The 22,363-nt window shown below is 33.0% G+C and overlaps 1 protein-coding gene across 2 annotated transcripts in view; it reads left to right on the top strand.

Moving 5' to 3' along the window:
• LOC146539347 (uncharacterized) overlaps positions 1 to 22,363 on the top strand; it is a 58,275-nt gene that overhangs the window by 950 nt on the left and 34,962 nt on the right. The window lies entirely within an intron of this gene.

The raw sequence follows: 22,363 nt of genomic DNA, 5'->3' as shown, positions 1-22,363 counted from the left end.
TTGTTCTGCAACTGACAGAAGCGGGTTTAGAGATGTTTTATAACTTATTTATGGGCTGCGTAACATTTTTCTGTTGCACATTATTTAATTGCTATTCCTGGTAAGCTATAGTTATTATACTTATAGCAGTAACAAACTGGTAGGTTGGTAAATTAAATAGACTTGTAGAATGACTTGTGGATAAAATTGTGGAATATTGGGAAAATTGTGGATTTCATCCCTCTTGAGGAAATTCATTATTTTCATTTTTCTCTCTCTAGTAATAAGGCAAAGCGCAGCATAGAGTTCTGTCATTACGTTCCTTCTACATTCCAAGTTACATGCGGCATAAGACGTGAAACTGAAAAAAAATATGACAAGTTTATCTTATCATTTTTTACATTAAAAATCTAACTAATATTAATGGAATTGTTCTTGTAATCATTCAAGTTTCGGCAATTGCAATCAAAGAGTCATTATAAGTATTTCTCACAATATTGATAGAACACATTGCAATTAACCGTGAAATCGAATATGCAATAGCTACCTAGCCTATATAGTTATGTAAGTAAATACCGAAGCTTATGAAGTGGGTAATACTGGATACATATTATGAATAATAGTTTGCTTTTAATGGGTTTTAGTAAATAAGTCACCAATTACAAATAACTATTTTTATTAAGATTTTTTTACTTTCTCTGGTAAAGACAAAATGCGTTGTTGGGTTTCGCAATTTAACACGCAATGTCTCGAATTCAGACGAAAGAGGTAAACATAATGTCTTGATACTAGGTTTTTCCTTCCCTATTCCCTAGGTTTTTATTCCCTACTCTGCTGTAAGATACATAAATATGCTATCTAAAAGATGTTAAAAGTAACATAATATGGCCGTTTAATATTTTCAGCATTTAAATATGAACAATGTATTTATTTATATTAATTAAATGCACTCTTACTTCGCTTTGTTAACATTTTTTTATTACGAAGATATTTTTTTTATTAGTGTAACAACATTAATAACAATGTTATTCATGGATCATAATATGGAAATATTCTATTTGAATACACAACGTGTAGATAAAAAATGAAAAAAAAGAGTACAATAATCTCAACAAATGTAAGTCTACATATGTATTTTATACTTTTGGAGAAGAAGTCTTATAATATTCCAGCTTCCTTTTTTTGCGTTGCTTTTGGTTCATATCTGTTAATTCAATTAAGAATACTATGGTTTCTTTAGAATGTTGTTCTGCATAACATAAAATTCCAATATATACAAGAGGAATTTCAATAACATCAAGTTGTCGAGAATCATATGTGCATTTTCTCTCTTGTGGCTCAGTGGTGAGAATGTATATTATTCTAAAGTTATTAAAAATATGACGCTAGAGATAACGGGTTCAAATCCATTCAATGATTACGTTTTTCAAAGTTTAATAAATCTGTTTAATCATATTATATTCTTGGAAGTTATCCTCAATCGTTATATTTTATTTATATCGTAATTACAATTTACAGTGCAATATTTTATATACTTTAAGTTTGGGTAATAATAGTTTTTACGACATTGGCGTTATCTATTGCTATTGTGGCGCATTTGGACTGGACGTAATATTTGCTTGTTCAAATTTATATTTTTTGTCTTAAATAAAAAAACTTTTTACTTATATAAAATGTATATTTAATATATATTAGATGCCGTCATGGCGCGGGGGCACAAGTGTGTGATCGCAATACGACGGTTGTGGGTTCGGTTGCCCACTCGAGGGAAATAATGATTATATATCTTAATATTTTCACTTCTTCGCTCTGGCACCAAGGCAAAAAGCTCGGTGTTGAGTTCCGCCATTAAACACGCAATGCCTCGAAAAATTCGAAAAGTGGATAACGGGATGTCTTAGCACTAGGTAGAGGTACCATCTGCCTAACCTGTTCTATACGGGAAACACCGTGAAGCTGATTTATTTATTTATTAATTTAATAAATAAAATGATTATCAATATCATTTATTATAATCGTATATCTGTTAAAAATACTATTATTATCCGTTAAGCCGTATTAAATGATTACAATAATCAAACGTCTAAAGATAAAATTATTGTCAACATTTTTAACACATTGAATTTACGGAATAAAACCTATAATATTATCTTATTTTTTAGGTTCACAGTGGGAACCTGAAAACGCAGTGTTATGACTAACTTCTAAAGACCATATTTTTAGTCCCGGCTCCATTGTCAGACCAGATTGATGTTACCACCTAATAAACTGTTTAAACGTAGAGTTTCATAATGATACAATTATTACAAGTGGGTCAAATTCAGTTTCTTAGATTTAGTAACATAGTTAAAACTCGAAGTTATAAAAACGACTTGAAAACTATTTATAACCATATTTTAAAAAGATTTGATGATTACATTAATATAGAACGTGTTTTTACATACATTTGTTAATCATAAAATTAACTTATCACAAAGTAAAAAGTATCATAAAAACCATATATATTTTTAGTACTTAAAATGTACGAAATCTAAGAGTTATCGATAATCATTGATTATTTGACGTTTTATAATTGTATTGTATATGCAGTTGTTCCGCATCGTTGTTTCCCGTTAGCTGCAGGCTGCAGGTAGCGGGCGCTATGGGCTCGAGTGCATTTCATGGGTACTGAACACCTATATACCTACATAGCTGTTTATTCTAGCATTTTATTTTAGACTTCAAATCATATCAGCGTCACGCTGTATCCCGCACACAGCACAGGGTAGGCAGAGGGAACCGTTACCGTTGTCCGTTACCCATTTTCCGTTGAATTCTGGAGTCATTGGGTGTTGAGTGGCGGAACTCAACGCCGCACTTTGTCTCGACACCAGAGTGAAGAAATGAAAATATATATTTAAACAAATATTTCATCTCTTTGAGTTTGGATCGAACCCACCACCAGCAACGTCTACCTACAGTCACACCTTGTGGCCGGCGTCTACTATTTTAGATTATTTTAGAAAGAAACAGATCAGAAGATTTCTAAAGAAAAGATCAGCATTCACATCGAATGTGAAGTTATAGATGCACTATGGACTGTAACAGCAATGATTGATGATTCTGTACAATAATTATGCTTAATTAAGTTTAACTAACTTTTCATTGCGGACTCACCGTAGTAGTGTAGGAGTAGGTTAAATGAAAACAATTTACATGATTAATTATAACCTATTTTAAAAACTGTACTATACAACGTAAAAATAATTTTCGAATCCGAACTAGCTCATTCGATTAGTGTGTAAATCAAACAAATTTTTATAATATTAAAGTATAAATTATACCGATTTCAAAAGATGGCGATGTATGATCTATTTATGCCTCCCTATACCTACAACGACGACGTGCTTCCGATATCGTAAATTATGATTAAATATCTAGATATCATTACAAAATGAAGCAAAATACTTATTTAGTTGATTTCCGAGAACAATTTAGCATGCCCCTGTCCGAATCGGTCGCAACAAAAAGAAAATGTACCTAACAAACTTATTGATATTTCCGTTTCGTCTCCAATCAGTAGATCCAAGGCCGTTTTTCACAACAATACTTGTTCTGCCTATCTTTTGTAATAGCATAGATTGATATAGCGGTGTAATATACCTATGTAAGTATGTTTATTTAACTAGTAGCTCATTTATTAGTACCTATAACAAATGTTATTATTATTATTATTATTTTTCATTGAAGATAGGCAAGCATTTGTCCGCTATCTCGCCTGGTGGTAAGTGACGATGCGATCGATGGTGGGGCATGCTTACCTAGATAATACCTATTCACTTTTTCCTTGAAGAGGGCCAAGTTGTATTTATCGGGGAACAGTACAGCAGGCTGGGAACTCCCTGTGGAACTCCACTCCTTAGCTGTCGCATTAAGAAAGTGGAGGCGAAGTGCTGTGTACGAAAAGGAGGCACGTCGATGACATAAGGGTGAAATCCCAGCCTACGTCTAGTGCCCCGCTGATGGAAAGGAGAAGAAGATAATAAACGGAGTATAAAAATAGTAATACGCTAAATGGTCGTTCTTTTTATCAGATATTTAAAATATCTTCCAAACATTTAAACTTTTAGCAAATTTAAAAATATATTATGAATAATCGTAACTATGACTATATTGTACAAAACGCAATTTTTAAAGGTCACTTTCGTTATGCAGGTATTATGTTACGTTGGAATCGTACATAATAATTGTTTGACGGCAAATGAGACTTGTCTTATCTAAATGATTGCTAATAATTACTTAAACATTTGATTGTAATAAGTAAGTTTAGTTCAAGTTTCAACATATTTATCCATTATTAATAATATAATGTGGTATATCTAAACGTTTTGCAAATCGACGAACGACCAAGATCTAAGAATATTTGTTACATATTTCCACCAGAGAGAACGGAGCTCCAAAGGCTTCGGAGCACTAACCTACTATCTATAACTACTACAATATAATATTTTTCAATTTTTTTATTTATATATCTTCTTACCTTCTTCTTACATCGTACCTTTGTCAAATATCAAATTGTATAGCTTAATAACGCGGCGTTGAATTCCGCCACTCACCGCGCAATCCCTCCAGAACTCGGCGGAAAACGAGGGAACGGAGTGTCTTAACACTAGGTTCCCTCCGCCTCCCCTGCAGAGTGCGGGATACAGCGTGAAGCGGATTCTATAGCTTAATAAAAGTATAAATACAATGTAATATGTAAGTGAATGAATTCATTTATCTGAATGCGCCGGATGTGCATAATAAGAACCGACTAGAACGACATACTAAATTGTATAGTATTAACTAGATGTTGCACGCTAGATTCAATCTCCGTTGTCTTGCAATATTTCTAGACAAATATGAAGCGCGATGGTTGTGGGTTCGATACTAATAATTAATATGAAGAAAGAAATTATTATATTTAGAAGATTTCATTGAGTGTAAAACTAAAGATGTGGATAAATACGAAGTGTGCTTACAAACAGGTAAATATTATTTTTAATATATTTGTCAACATCTTATACAAATATTTTTTATCTATTATTTTGATTAAAAAAGTTAAAGATCTGCCTATCTATTGATAGTGGTAATGCCGGGTAGGTGGAAAAGTCAATGTCTCGCTTTACCTAACAAGATTTATGAACCATAAAAATATATTTTGTTAAATTTAATCATTCCCCAAAGTGAGATTAGCGTAAGTCACCACCTTTTCCAGCTGGATACATATTAACCGAGCTGCAATGGCGAATATTAACCTTATTTTTTTCAACTTCACTATGTATCCCGCATATATAGCAGGGTAGGCAGAGGTAACCTGGGAACCTAGTGTTAAAACACTGCCGTTACCCACTTTCCGCTGGATTATAAAAGCATTGCATGTTGAGTGGATGGCCTCAAAGCCGCGCTTTGCCTCGTTACCAGCTATTATTATTACTTCGTGTGGGGATCGAACCCACAATCTCTCGCATTTACAATCGTGCTTGTATCCTGGCATCTTATATCAACGTTATTTATATTATTTTTTATTACATCGCTTACTTAGGTAACATAATGATTAAATCGAGTACCATTTAGCAATTATGCCTTGGTTTTTTAACAAATAACAGCATAACACAATTATGTGGAACAATAAATATTCATTATTGGAAAAAAAAAACCAAGTGTTTATTTGTAATTCCAAATACTTGTTTGTTTAGTTTTGTAACCGGTTACTTAGAAAATACTATACGTATGTATATACATATATACATATATAGATACGAATGTTAATGTCTTCGTAACAATTTGCAAATTAATGGATTCTTGAAGACATTTCACGTTAAACTAGTTGTGTTGAGTGAATCTTTTATTTATTTATGTCTATTCTAGTTTTGTTTTAAAAACCACATTATATTTTAGCGTAACCATCTTTTTTTGGCTTATGTAAACGAATGTGAATGGGAATCTTTTTTTAAGTTTAGTAATTTTTTTAAGTAGGCGGAGTGAACTTAATGTTGAGACTCTCCTTTGGCACTCATGCTAATTTGAGACATTACGTGTTAAGTGGGGGATATTAGTTGTTAATTTCACTTCAGTAGTAAATTGCAGTGGCACAAGTTGTAAAACGCAACGGATGTAGGTTCGATTCCCCTAGCGCGATGTTGAGTTCCTCCACTGAATACGCAGTACGTCTAGAATTCAACGAAAAGCGGGAAACGGGGTGTGAAACACTAGGTCCCCCGGCCTACCCCGCTGTAAGCGGGATAAAGCGTGAAACTAGAAGAAAAAACAATTGAGCATAATAAAAATTGCGTAATTTTTAAACGATATTTAAAATTCTTTTATTTCATTTGTGTTGGCTAGTTTTAAGAGATTATTTTTTTTGAGTTGGTTTGATTTTTTTTAAGAACTTTAGGTAATCTTCATTGATATCTACTTATACGTTCGGTTATTTGTGAATGCATATATGTAGTTGAATGACAAACTATTTTACTATACAAAGACTGTACATATACGGGTCAGTCTCAGGACATCCTACGTATCTTTTATTTATTATGTAAATATTGTACTATTTATTGTTCTCTCTTAATACTCTAAGGTTAATATTAAAATTAGGTAAGTATATTATGATAAGTTTTTTAATATATTTCTTGTGTTGCAAACAACATCAAAAAGCTTATTAAAAACTGAAGACAAAAAAATATATAAATAGATTTTATGTATTTTAAGCATTCAAATTATTTTTTGGTTGAACGATGACTTTTATTGCATCTCGGGTGAATTATATTTAAATTTTATGTTATATTTAAATTACTAGTGAGCCCGGACGCGGCTACGCCCGCGAATGTATAAGTCTAAATAACTAAAATAAGTTAAAAAATAATAATAAGTGGAGATTTATTATTAGAAAAAATATCTGAGTAACCGAAATGAACAAACAAAAGAAGTAAAAGTACCTAAAGTTTGCCGTGCGCGCATCCTAAACATTTTTCTATATTAAATAATTATTAATTTTTGCGAACAATATTAAATAAAATCCCAAATGATTAAAATTACGATATGTTAAGTGCATAACATCGGTATAATCGGTACAACAGAACTAAGATGAATTAATTATAAGCAGCAAATAATTAAATAAAATTGACAGTAATTCGAAAATATATAAAAATTTACTAATCCATCAAAGTCATCTCCCCGTTCGCGTCGGTCATACTATACCACTCGTAGGCTAGGTCATTTGGAATCAGTGACATATTAATTATTTATTAGAATGTTATACAGTAAACTATAATTTCAATCTAAATGAAATGCTAAAAGTGACTATTATATTTATTTTCATAAGGATGAATATCAAATTATAGAAATTATCTAATTTTTGTTAATGTATACAAATCTATATCGGCGCGCGCCATGTACGCGTTAAGCAAACTCACTTTGGGTGACGTTTTCTTAAAACAACAAACGTTGCAAGCCGTTGCTTAGCAACGCGTATCGACGATTGTTATTAACATGGCGGAATAAATTGCTTGTCAAATTAATTATTTTAATATATTGGTATATATCAAAAATATTACAAATATGAGAAAAAAAAGTATCCTATGTTCATCCCGGGACCCTCAAGTATCTCTATATGAGTATTTTATCACAATTAAATTAGCGGTTTAGCCCTGATTGCGTAAAAGACAGACAGACAGACAGATAGAGTTACTTTCGAATTTATAATATAGGTATGGATTGTCATTTCCCTGTTTTGGTAGACAAAACTTGATATTAAAGTTGAAGTATAAAATGATATTGTAGAATATTAAAATGTTTTCGTACCACATTAATTATTAATTATAATAAAATAACGAAAACATATAAAAACAGACAGAAGATATCCTGTTACTTTCTCTGATGTTTAAAAATTGCTGTTGATTAGAATATCAGTGTTGACGCAATACACGCTGCTATACGATATTTTGTAATATATTGCTGTATAATATATGTAATAGCACGTTTAACTATAGAAATATCATATAACAGCAATTTAAGGGAGATTTTAAAATTTATAAAGTTAAGGCAAAAAAGATTTTTGCTCTTTTATTTTCCATTAAATGTATGAAAGAACATATGTAAAATGCAGCTTATTTTCCTGGTTTTACCTTTAACATAAAAGGGAACCTAGTGTTAGGACACTCCATTCCCCACTTTTCGCATTCTTGAGGCATGTGCGTATTGAGTGGCGAAACCTAATGGCGCGCATTGCCTCGTCATCAGAGTGAGGAAATGAAAATATTAAATATTTCAATTTCGAGATTAGGAATCGAACCCACAAGCTTCGCATTTACACGCTTGTGACCCCGTGCCATGACAGCCTTATAAATTATTATTTTACAATATTTTATTAATAAAAAATCTAAACCTAATAATTTCTTTGGCAAGAACTTGAAGTCTTGGATTCAGTCAGACAACAGTCAACAGCGGTACATTGCATGATATAATATAGAGGAAACTATATTTAAATTTCTATTTATTTCTTTTTGATAGGTATTTAACAAGCTATACTATTGTATAAGATTGCTATTATAGAAGTCAATTACTTTGTCCTCGATAGCTTTCCGTATTGCGTACTAGGTTTTAGAACCTAACGCAGATATTTGTTCAAGATCGGGGGAATACTCATATTATTAGTACTTATATTATAAAAAAAGATCTTTAGAATTATATAACAACATGACATTTATATAGAAAATCAATGTATTCAGTAAAATAACTTACAGGCAAGTCGTTATGACGTTACAAAGAAAAAAGTAAAAAAAACACAATTGCGTATGAGTTCTACCACTCAAAATATAATGCCTTCAAAAAATGGCGGATAGTGGGTAACGGAGTCAACATCAGGTTCCCAGGTACCCTCTGCCTCCTATGTGCGGGTCAAAGCGTAAAGCTAAATAAAGTCATCGCGTGTTTTAATAAGTGCATACAATTATACAACACGCAAATATTATGTAATCTACAAAGACTATTCGTTCGTATATAATTTGTAGTCTAAAGACGCAGTATGTGTGCGCCATGTTCATCACTAGCATGGTGGAATATCAATGAAAACGTCCTCGTTTTAATGGAACTATTATGTTTTATTGAATCAATATTATGATATTAAACGTACTGCTGTTCAATTGGGGCCGAGTGGGAAAAGGGTGTGATTGTAAATGAGACAGGGGTTCGATTCCCACTCTAGGAATTACAATATTTTATATTTACGTTTCTTCGCTCTAATTCCGCTACTCAACACGTAATGCCTGCCTGCCCTGCTGTCTGCGGGCTAGGGATACAGCACGACGCTAAAAACAAATTGCAGTTCAAGAGTCTCTTGTTGTACTGCATTTAGTGATCAGTCCAATTGAGCAATTTAAATTGCTTTTTATATGAATGAGGATTCTACTTACTTATTTGAACACATACCTACTTGATTTAAAAAACAGATAATTTCATTTCGCTCGCCATTAGGCATAAAGAGTCAAAAAAAAAATTGTGTTAAGACATATATGTTTATATTTTATTATTATTTATATACAATATACATAATAGTTATTTAACTATACATATTTATGTATTATTATATATAGAGATACTATGTCACTGTTGTTTTATTATTATTTTTTATTTACATAGATACACGTGGCTTATATTATTCAATAGTGTTGAGCAATTAGCAATCGTAAAACGTCAACTCGCCATAAATGTCAGGGCGAATGTGTTAATCAGTAATCGATTATAATGATTATCAATATTAATCGAGTATTCCGTAGTGAGCAAAACATCGATATGAAATCCATTTGCCGCGGCCGAATTACTATTGAGATTTGTAATTGATGCACGCAATTCCGGCGGAATATTACACATACCAATACTTGTATAGCATAAATGTAGAAAAAAAAATACAAAAAAATATGTTTTAATATGTGCATATTAAAATATTATTTTTTCTCAGTTTCCGTTTCCCGTATTACCGGTGTCGTATAAACAACATTGTAAGATATAAATTGTAATACTTTATTACCTGTATTATTAAAATCGCTATCACACAACGCAGGGTAGACAGAGGGAATTAAAAGAGTTTAGTAGTGTTAAGACACTATTGCCCACTTTCCGTAGAAATGCAGAGGCATTGGGAACACGCAACTTCACCCTTCGCCAGATGAAAAATTAAATATATAAATTTAAATAAATATTTCAATTTTTGGAGTGGGGATCGAACCCACAACCAGTCGCGTTTACAGGCACACACTTGTGCCCCTGCGCCACGACTGACCTCTATTACATTATATTAAATATTAAAAGATAAAGATGTTATATAATATTTATTTTTAGTATCGACCCACAAAGGCTTCACCTTAACCGTAAACAAGATTATTACATACAAACTCCATGATGCAGAAAGATAACAAAAGAATTTAACAAAACAAGATTCCATTGCATGTTGCTCTTGGGTGGCGGAACTCAACTCTGCCATTTTTAAACTATATTGAAGAAATGAAAATATTTTAGGTACTTTTTGACACCATATTGGCGCAATGGAAAAGTTTCAGATAGTTGTGAATTTGAAGGTAATGTAATGCAAGCGTTCCAAACGCGGCTTCGCCCATCTTATTTTTTTTTGTTATATTATAACCAATTTAAATATTTTTTTAAATAAATGTGTACATGTATTATTTTAATTTATAAGCAACATTACTGTAAAGTTTTATCTAAATCTGTTTAGTAGTTTTTGCGAGAAAGTGGAACGCTTGTTGAATTAATGGATGAAATGGATATAAACAAATGTAATCCACATTTATTTCTCTTCTGTTTTTTAAAAATTAAAGAAAACATAAAGTCGTAACATTTTCTTGAATAATCAAGCTATCATATTACATAGTCATTCTTTCAGAGTGTGGTAACATAATATTAAAATAATATTAAATCAATGACTAACCAATTCTCACTAGTTCTACCATATTGAAATCATCAATCAAAGATCAAATTGGAGTAACCAGCAACCACCGGAAGCGTCCACAATGGTGACTAGACGGCCACAGTTCTCAAATAAACGTCGCGCCATTACTTCACATCTCGTAAGAGTTGTATCTCTCGTATCACGCAATCTGTGGGGAAACCGATAAATATATAACCTCCTTGTGTGCTGCAATATATTTATTACGTAGAAATTACGTAGAAATTACGGTACGTCGTCGATATGTTTAAATTATTTTTTCTATAAAAAGTATTAAAAAAAATTAAGGTAGCCGAATTTGAACCCGCGCCTTTTAAACGAGTTCCGCTGCGTTCAAATTTTTATATATTTTCTTAAAAAAATGTTTTTCTTTCCTAAATATGTAATAATACTTGTAATACGTTAAAAATATTTATTTAAATATAGTTCCGGTGTTTTAATTAATGTTATCTATAGTTCTATATTAATATTACAATGCTGAAGACTTTGTTTAGTTGATCGCAATAATCTCAGGAACTGCAGGTTCATTTGATACTTGTACATTTGGATGTCCAACCGAAGTTGCAGAAGCATCCTGATTCTTGACAGTTTCTTTAAAACGCAGTGTGTGTGTGTTTTTTTTATTTCTGGGAATTTTTATTCATCATTCAGATTTTTCCTTTGCTTATCTAAAAAAAGGGGTCAATCGGCCACATATAATAAAATAAAAAAATGTAAACACCCAATCGTTTTGTCATGCTGTAACACCTGAGAACGCGTGGAGAACGGAGTGTCTTATACGACATCCATCCAGCCTACCCTGCTACATATCCGAAATTCACCGTAAAGTTATAAAAAAAAATATAACACTTATTTAGTAGTACAATAATTATTTCAAATGATCGCTCTCAGCTTGTCATTAAATGTTATTTAAAGTAATTCACATTTTTTTATATCACGGAATTAATCTTTTTATTTTCGTAGTCAACTAACCAATTTAATTCGGGCGTGTCGCAAGCAATAACCTGAACCACCTATTTTGTTGATGGCAATGATGCTCGACGGCCTTGTTTTTTGTTTCTAATAATGACTGCGCGTTTGCGTTAAGTCTTGTGGAGTAAGCGGAGAATGTAGTAATTTGTCATTATCACTTCTAATTTTTTTTTCTGTTTATGTGGAACGAATAGGAAAAATATATTGTGATTATTTTGAAACTGACTATTAATAGCATAATAGAATTTTTGTATCTGTTCTTAAGTTGCCAAAAGTAGTGTGTTTGGAGATCTTTTCCAAAAGGGGTTTTGATGTTAGCTTTAAACTGATGTTCTTGTTAGAGAAATCATACTATAACAATAGTAAGAATATAGAATGTAGTCCGTTCCGTTCCCTTTTTACCACCCTATTTCCGAACATTGCGTGTTGAGTAGCCTCCAGAATTTGAGGAAAAGTGGGGAAAGAAAGTGTTTTAATGGAACCGAAGTATCTTAACACTAAGTTTCCAGGTTTCCTGCTATCTGCTCTGCGGGATACAGCGTGAAATTGAAAAATCTTACTTCTTATTTAACAACATAAAACTCCAGTTACTAAAATATCGACAAAAATAACAGTAATTGTCTTGTTTTATGACATCGACATACAAGTATGGTACAGTGCAGGCTAGAGGCTGTGGCGGTGAGAAAGGAACAAGGCCGCGTAATACATCCACGGCAATGACCTTTCACGTGCGAATGCATATCTTGCTTGTTTTATTTTGAGAGGCCATATTGTATTATATATTAATTTAATTATTTTTTTTAGCTTCACTTGTTTTTTAGCGTCACGCTGTATCCCGCACAGCAGAGTATGCAAAGGGAACCTAGTGTTCAGACACTCCGTTCTCCATTTTCCACTTAATTCTAATGGCATTGCGTGTAGAGACAGACACCTGAGCGAAGAAAATGGAAATGAAATATTTCAATTAATTATTAATTTACTTGCCAATTTTCGAAGTACCGAATCGAGGAATTGAAAATAATTCATACTCTCGATTGGGAATGGAATCCAGATACTGTAATTAAACAGTACTACACAGTAATTACACAAGGAATGGACATTAATTATTATTTATAATTATATCGATGATCAACATGGCGTTCCCAAATAGACCGTTTCGATGCAACGAAGCAATTGTGCTGTGGCCTGTGCCTCCAGATACGATATAAACCTGATGAAGTGTCGCTACACTTGCCATGATTTCTACTTTATATTATAAACTTTTACTAGTCCTCACTCGCAACTTTGCTTGGGCAGACTTTAAGACTAAATTTTAAATCTTGCTTTATCCATTCCATTCTGGATTTAAAATCTGGCGGTCCCAAATACATGTCAAATTTCAACTTCTAGGTCCACTACTTTCGTCTGAGCGTTTTCTGTCGAAAGGGCACTAACATATGGTATTTTCGTCAAAAAGTCGTGGTAAGCCAGCATCAGCAAATAAACATACAATATATTTTTTAATTATATTGCATAAATTAAAATTAATTTATAGTAGAAATTTATTTATTAATTAATTTATTAAAATTTACAAAGGGTATCGCAAGGTAGGTGAGGGCAAGAGAATCTTGTTATATGAATACTTCGCCAGATATTTAGGTATTGTCACCAGTACCTATTCATCTCCATCGAGCATTATATACCTCTATTATGACAATCGGGTCGTCAAATTGACCTTTGATTGTCCACTGACCAGCGCCGGTGCCGGCTCGCGCCTGCCGCCGTCGCGCTTGTATCGGAGAGACAAAACTACCTAGTGTGTTTAGAGATATTGATAAACATAGCTTTAGAATATAATATAAATATAATAAATATAAGTATAATAGGATAAAGGAAAATACGTTTAACTGAAGTTTCTTGTACAGTTGCGCATGCGTGTGACTGTCAACGCGAAGGTCGTGGGTTGGATCCTCACCCGGGAATGAAATATTTAATATTTTCATTTTGTCGCTTAAGATTGTCTTAAAACTAAGTTTTCAGGTTCCTTCTACCTACTCTACTGTGTTTACCGTAATACAGGCATACAGATAAAATATGTTAATATATCTTGTATGGCTATATTTATAAAAAAAATATGATTAAGTTAATATTAATGTGAAATTCAATAAAGTTATTATTTTATTGAAAAAAAGTTTATGAAAACCACAAAAAATATACAGCAGATGCGTGAAAATAAAACAAAAATATATTTTTTTGCGTCACGCTGTGTTCCGCATACAACAAAGTAGGCTGGGCCTAGTGTTAAGACATTGCAAGACTCCGAATTCTACAGGCATAGCGTGTTGAGTGGCGGAACCCAACGCCGCGTTTTGCCTCAACACATATCAGGGTATCAGATATTATATTACTACTTCCTAGGTCATAATATTAAATTATAAATGATTGAACAAGTTTAAAATACTCGTCATAAACTAGCATATCGTTGTGCAAGTCTTTTTGCATAGTGACGTGAGACAATTCTATATTGAGCTATTTGGGTCACTGCAAACTTTAAACACTTACTTTTATACGATTTATTCAAAATAAATACAAATAAATGGGCGTAAATTTAGATAAAAAATTGGCAATACAGTTCGAGTTCATTTACAAACGAAGTTTTTAACGAAATGTTATTTACATTTGTCATTGTCACAAGAACTGATACTCGTAATGTCCCTCCAATTTATCAACTTACATTGTAAGTTGTAATTCCCTTTGACCTACAATCCTGAAATTCATACGGAACCCTCGGTTGGCCAGCCTGACTCGCACTTGACCGGTCTTTTTAAATTTATTATAACTTTAAAGTAATTATTTACATCGTCATGGGTTCTTGATTGCACTTCAACCATTATTCACGCACCACCAGCTGTTCGCCCTGACTTTGCTTACTCGAAAATGTGGCTCAAGGTCTCTGTTCACAGTAGATTGCCTCTAATGAGACCATCTAGTGTAATTGAAAACTTTACAGCCACTTGTACACTTCTTTGAATGTATGTTTGGCATTCGGTGGTAATTTCCTTATTAAAAAAAAATGCAAAACAAATCGCAGCGTTAAGTTCCTCTTTTCAATGCAATGTTTCGAAAATTAGGTAGTAGACTTCGCAAATCATCATGCTGTATCAAGAATTGGGCGGAGAGTGAAGAAAGGATTGTTTTAATATAAAATTCCTTCTGCTTGTTCATCTCAGTGGAAAAGAGCATAAAAGTTTTTGTATATCTTTTTTTATTTTATTTATTAAATTTATTTTATAAAAGTGCAGCATTGTGTTCCGCCACTCTGCACGCAATTCCTCCAGAATTCGGTGGAAAATGGGGAATAGAGTGTTAACACTCGATTACCTCTGCCTATACTGCTGTGAGCGGGATACCTCGTGAAACTAAAGAATAATCCAAGAAAAAAACTATTGGAATTCCTCAACAGATGAAGTTGATAAAAAAAACAACAAAAAGTAGATTTCTAATGGTAAGGATTTGGGTCGACTTCTAAATTGTAATATGGCTTGAAAAAAAGATTCAAATGAATTAATTATGTTTTTACAAAATTAGTATTATGTTAATCTACTATTAGGTACTAGCAGTTGCCAAATATGAATTTTAAAACAGGAAACCGTTTCGATACTTTACTTGCTATGTTGATATTGCAATTACTGTATCCATTTTTGTGTGTGAACATGTTGAAGATCGCCATTTTGTTTTACTAAGGACTGTAAATCGGTTTTTTTTTTCAATGAAAATTTCGTGAAATTCCTAAGGGAACACTTTATGAATTCCAGGGAATTTTATAGTGCTCCTCCTTCACTTCCTAAGAAACATTCATGCATTTTCAGTTCACAAGTTCAGTTTTTTACCTAAGTAAAAGAAGAGAGCAATCAATTGAAGACATGCATATGACGGATTGCATACGACGGCTGTTACTTCGAATTCAACGGTATATTTTAAATATTTGTTTTATCAATTTAAACTTGTAGTTCCTGAGATTAGCGAGATCAACCATACACACTTTTCAGCTTTATAATATTAGTATAGAAATATAGATTAAGTAAATACACGCATTCAATTCACGCATAGCTACATAAGTATTAATGTAAATATTTTTTTATTGTAACGTATAAACCTAGTTGTAATTACAACAAGACTTGTGTTTTATTGTAATTGCAACAGTTGCGCCGCTTTTCTTTTACAATAATGCAATACATCAAGTAATTATTATTTCACTTTTTTTATGTACACGCTGTATCCCGCCCAAAGCAGGGTAGGCAGAGGGAACCTATTTATTACTCTGGAGGCATTTCGTGTTGATCGGCGTGTCGTCTCGTTAGCGCGAAAATTAAAATATTACATATTTTGTTTCCTCGACTGGAAATCGAACCCATAACATGTCGCGTTTACGCGTTTTTTATTAATTGTTATGTTGAGTATAATTAAGTAATAGATCTTATAATAAATAAGAATAAAAAACTGAAATGATTACCTATTATTATTTCTCTTATAGTACCTGTTATCAATCAAGAATAAAGTGACGGTTGTAAGTTCGATGCCCACGCTGAGTTAATATATTTTAATGACCGTGGCGTCGCGTTCCGCCGTAGAGTTCTGCGGAACACGGAATATCTGGAAAATTGAGTAACAGTAGCGGAGGTACGGAGTGTCTTAACACTAGGTGCTAACTGTAAAGCTGTTTTTTTGTTTGTTTTTTCCATATACCACAACTACATAAACATGATATCATATATATATATATATATATATAATATTGCACGTTAATACGCTATATATATATATATATATATATAGCGTATTAACGTGCAATAGCTGCTATTGTAATGCTGGATTTTAATGTTTATAACACGTGTTTAACATTTGTATGAGGATACGAGCAAATAGTAACTACTTATAAGGATTCATAAAAAGTTGTATTCTAAGAATATAAGCTTGTTAAATAAAAATAGAGATATAAATAAACCTTAGTTTTTCTTATATTTTTTGCATTAAAATATTTTCAGCAATTTAATTTGTTGATTTCATAAGTTATTTAGGAAAACTTAGTCGATTGAGGCAGTATAGTCTGACTGTAATAACCACGGCTCTAAGTTTCCTCGCACCGCCGATAGCCTTGCTCTGGTATCACGGTAAAGTGTGGCGTTTAGTTTAGTCACAATGCCTTGGAAAAGCCGTAATGTTTTGCGTAAAGCGTGGGGAACGGAGTTTCTTGGCACTAGGTGGGTAAAAATGAGATATTTTTTTGTAGCTATTTATAAACTTTGGTTTTTGTAATAAAAAATTAACAGGTGTGCTACGAAAAAATATGTTTTTTATATTATAAAAAAAACACTAAAAATATTTACTTTTAAATTGTTATATAATATACGATATTCATAAAAACTATACGCACAAAAACTTATAGCATATAATCAAAAATAAACTGTACCAAAACCAGTTTCCGTAACCGAATGACCAGTTAAATAACATGTTTATATTGTAATGTCGTCCAACCTGTCTGATTCCCGACTGACCGAGTGAGCCAGATATATCTCGGGATTAGTGACAACTAGCAACATGAAGCTATGGTAGCTCAGTGGAGAAGGGTACCTACATACTTGATGATGGTAATAGGTTTAATATCCACTCGAGAAAATGCTGCTATCACTGCCACTACCAAAATTTAAAATATCTGAAAAAAAAATTTTAACAAGTAAAGCTTATTACACTGTTCAAGAATATTTAGAGGATAAAGATGTATGGAATTAATGTCTATTGAATGTCAGGCAGGATAGCTGCCAGCTAATGTAATAGTAAAATATACCATTGACTTTAAAAAGAGCAACTGTTGAGTTTCTTGCCGGCTCTTCTCAGCAGAACTGCCTTCCGAACCGGTGGTAGCTTTTTGTTGACATGTACATTCGACGATTCAAAAGTGCTTATAAAGTTTATTTGAATAAAGAATATTTTGAATTTGAATTTGAACAAGTAGCGATTAACCGAGTGGTCAAATCTAACTCGGGCTGCAAGTAACTACAGTGTGTTATATTTAATTTTCCCGATATATCTGGCGATTAGTGACACCTAGTAACACGAGGCCATGGTAGCTCAGTGGAGATGGGTACAGATCATTTACATACAAATATGCAAGTGGTATATAGTGTAGTGGTATATATAGTGGTTATAGGTTCACTTGATAAATGATTATGTTTAGAAGATAGTAGATCATAATTGTGATTCGCGCCCGTGGTCTTTCTAACTCTGGCCGCAAGTGCAGTGGGTTACATTAAAATTGTTAGCGTTATTTTTTTACCTTTGTTATCTTTTCTCGATAAGTTGACTATTCAATACAGAAATATATTTTTTTTTACTTAAACTCGTTCAACCAAACAAATTCTTCATATTATTAGTATTCTCTATATTATTAGTATATAGTATAGCTATAGATATACATTTTTCAAATCCCCTGTTGTCTAGACAGCGTGGTCTGTCGCACTATTTACTTGTTAAAGTATTCCCAACTCCAGATAATTTTATTTAAAATATATCTTAGTTTCCTACAATGATGTTAAGCAGAACGCGGCGTTAAGTTCCGTCATCCAAGAATTACGCCATCAGTAACGAAATGTTTTGACACAAGTTCTTCCTAATTAGCTAAATACAACAGACGTTTTAAGATAAAAAAAAGGTTATATAAGCAAATGACTAATGAAAAAACATGTTTAATCATCGTCGTGTCGATTCCCAAGTGACCCAATGAGCCCGATTCGTCTCAGGATTAGTAACAGTTACAATATACTGTTATTTTGTCTAATCTTTGTTATAATGTGAAATATTGCACGTAGTTTATATTTTTTTTTTATTTAACCTGTATCCCGTATCTAGCAGGGTAGGAATTGGGAACCTTGAAATGCTAAGACACTCCGCTCTCATTAAGTCACTTTCCTTCGGTTTTCGAGGAACTCTGAAGGCATTGTGTGTTGAGTTACAAAAGTAATTCAGATCCGAAAAAAAAACGATCGAATTGATTAACCTCCTCCTTTTGCAGAAGTTGAATAATAAACAATAATATAGATCAAGAGGTTTGTAGTAGCTAGTAATAAAAAAGTTATACATATTTTTATGTAATGCGGAAATTATAGACATTACTTCCGGTATAGACATCCTCGTGTAGTAGAAAATAGCCTACCCTGCTGTGTGCGGGCTACAGCGTGAAAGTGTTTTTTTTTTAATTTTGTAGAGTTGTACTGCATTACAAGATCAGATATAGGAGTTTAACGCCGCTATACCCACTTAAGTTTAATAAGCATACTATTGAAATTGAAACACCAAACGTCAAATGTCAGTAGTTCCTGATATTAGCGCGTACAACCAAACAAACTATATTTAATATTAGTATAGATTTAAATAGGTCTATAAAATCGGATTCGTTTCACCAACAAGGATGCAAGTTATCAAGGCTAACTTATATTGTGAAGGCTTAGAGTGTAAACCTGGTAACAGCCTTTTAAGCAAATTATGAAAAGAAACAAAAAATTAATGTATAAAAAGAAATCAGTTTCACGCTAGTTTGAGCCTAGTGTTGAGACTCTCCGTTCCCCACTTTCTGCCAAATTCTGGAGGAATTGCGTGTTGAGTGGTAGAACTCAACGCGGCGCTATGCCTCGACACCAGAGCGAAGAAGTGGAAATATAAACAAAATACAGATTATAGCAGGTTTTCATTCTAAGTTAACATTTTTTTTATATGCCAAAAAAAGCTCTCTGCAGCTTTAACGATTATTCAACGTCGAGTACCAGGCAAACAGAAGTCACGAGGAGGATTGTATCGCAAAAAATGATCTCATTTTATTTAATAGACACCGCACATTAATTTATATTCGGTCGACTTTAATTTACTAATAATTGAATATTGTAATAAATTATTTTGTCTTTTTTTTTTTTGTAATAAATATTGTTACATTTTTTTAGTGGTGGGTTCTTTAAATTGAGTTCACATTGAAAGTATTTTAAGTGATTAAAGCTTAAATTTTAATTTTGTTGTTATACTATTTTTGTTATACTATTTGATGAATGTTTGCAAAGAAATTTTATTGCAGTTACTGGACACGCAATGTTTTGAAAATATAACGGAAAATAGAGAACGGAGTGTCTTAACACTAGGTTCCAGGATACAGCGAGAAGCTTTTAACAGACAAAAAACTAAATATTAAATTGTTTTAACTATGTTATTAACTCTATAATGTGCGATGATTCTGACAATATTGACACGTTTTTATCCTTAAATGCGGTTTCATGTCAAAAGGTCATATGTCAGTGTTTCAAATTTTAACAAATTTAAACTCTATTTTAAAGAAATAAAATTAATTATTGATTTCATAGCTATATACTCTTCAAAGCGTTGTATAGGGCGTCGTGGCGCAGTGGCGTCTGACCGTATGCACGATGATTGTGGGTTCGCACTCGGGGAAATTTTAAATTGTTTTATTTCTTCACTCTGTTATACAAGGTCCGGTGTTGAGTTCCGCCATTCAACGCTACTGACTAGGTTCACTAGGTCCCCAGGTTACCTCTGCCTTTATTACCTCTGTTTTTTGTATCTATGATTGATTTTACATAGCTTAGGGCAAGTTCATTGATTAAAACTTAAAAGCAATTAAAGATGTATTCTTTCACAGACTTATGGGTTAGAGACAATAACATTCAAATAAACTAAATAAAAGATCATAAAATGTTATTATTAGCGATTACAATATATGAAATATTTTTATGGCACACTATAAACTACTATTTATTGACGCTTTTACTTTAAACCCGGTTTTTTATTCATATTTCTTCCTAAGTTGTTGTTTTCAGCTTCACACGCACGTAGACAGAGGGAACCTAGTGTCAACACACTACGTTCCCCATTTACTGCCCAAATTTAAAAACGTTTTATGTTGAGTAGCGGAGATCAACGCCGCAGTTTGACCGGAACGAGAAAGTGAAAACAATTAATTCCCCTACAAGTAGTAGTTCCCGAGATTACCGAGTTCAACAAAGACATGTAGCAGATAGAGTTTTTTTAATAAGCACTCAGGCAAAGAACCTGTAACCTTCTCTCTCTCTCTCTCTCTATAAGACAACAATTTAACATTACAGCTCTAAAATCTAAATAACGAGTCAGTCAGTCAGCGAGAGGTCACAAGCGCAAGCCATAATCAAGTATTTATAGCGTATGACCGCCATACATAAATGAACCAGTTATCTTTAATATAGCTACCTCGTATGATCTTATCTCGAGATGCAAGTATATATCTCGAGATATATATTATGTAGGTAATAATTAATATCTTAATATAATATTGTAGAGGCCAATTGTGTGACTGTAGTCGCGGGAGCACAAGCTTGTGACACACGCGTTGAAAATGCGGTGGGTGGTGGGTTCGATTCTCACTCGATAAAATGGAACATCTAATATTTTCATTTTGTCGCTCTCGTAACGAGGTAAAGGGCGGTGTAGAGTTCTGCCACTCAACACGCAATGCCATTAGAATTCTGAGTGTAGTGGGAAACGGAACTGTCTTAATGAGAACAGATTGTCTCCATTTAACGCCTTAAAGCCTCCTCAAGCATAGGTACGGAGGACGACTAAAATATATACCAATTGTACCTACTCTTTTTCTATCAATGCTTGAGGTCAAATAGAATAATTGAGGCCAGTCGTGGTGCAGGAGCACAATATAAACGCGACAGGTAGTGGGTTCTACCTCATTCGAGGAAATGAAATATTTATTTAAAGTTATATTTTTGTCTGAGCAAAGCGCTGCGCTGAGTTCCACCACTCAACACGCAATGCCTTCAGAATTCGGCGAAAAACGGGGAACAGAGTGTCTTAACTTTAGGTTCCCTCTGCGTACCCTGCTGCGCTAAGGAAACAGTGTGAAGTTGATTTTATCTAATACAAGTTCATATATCAATATCCAGCTGTCGTCGTCTGAACAGCGCGGTGAAAGATTTAAGTGGTGGAAGCCAAGAACTTACGTTACGTGCCTCTAATGACATTTCCACCGTAATATATCAATCTCATTAGACAAACTTGTACTTTCTAAGCATTACTCATTTCTTTGTCTCGTTTAAGGTTATGTAAAGACAAATATTATTATATTTGACGTAATATCCGGTTTTGCTATGACACTCTTTATCCGGATTAAATTGTTATCGGTTTTTTAGTTTATACATTCGCCGTTTGCCAATCCCAATTTGAAGAAATTAATAAAATATTTGTCGCTCTGGAGTCGAGGCAAAACGCAGCATTATGTTCTGCTACTCAACACGCCATGCTTCCAGGATTCGTCGGAAGGTTAGGAAAGTGACCGCATTGCAATGTCATGTTCCAAAAATTAGGCGGAGAGTGGAGAATGGAATGTCTTAAAAAGAAGTTCATTCCGGTCTT

This window comes from Heliconius melpomene, chromosome 4 (genome assembly GCF_056956725.1).
Source record: "Heliconius melpomene rosina isolate 202511_hmr_F chromosome 4, ASM5695672v1, whole genome shotgun sequence".
Lineage (NCBI taxonomy): Eukaryota > Metazoa > Arthropoda > Insecta > Lepidoptera > Nymphalidae > Heliconius > Heliconius melpomene.
This window is presented reverse-complemented; position numbering and strand designations above follow the sequence as displayed.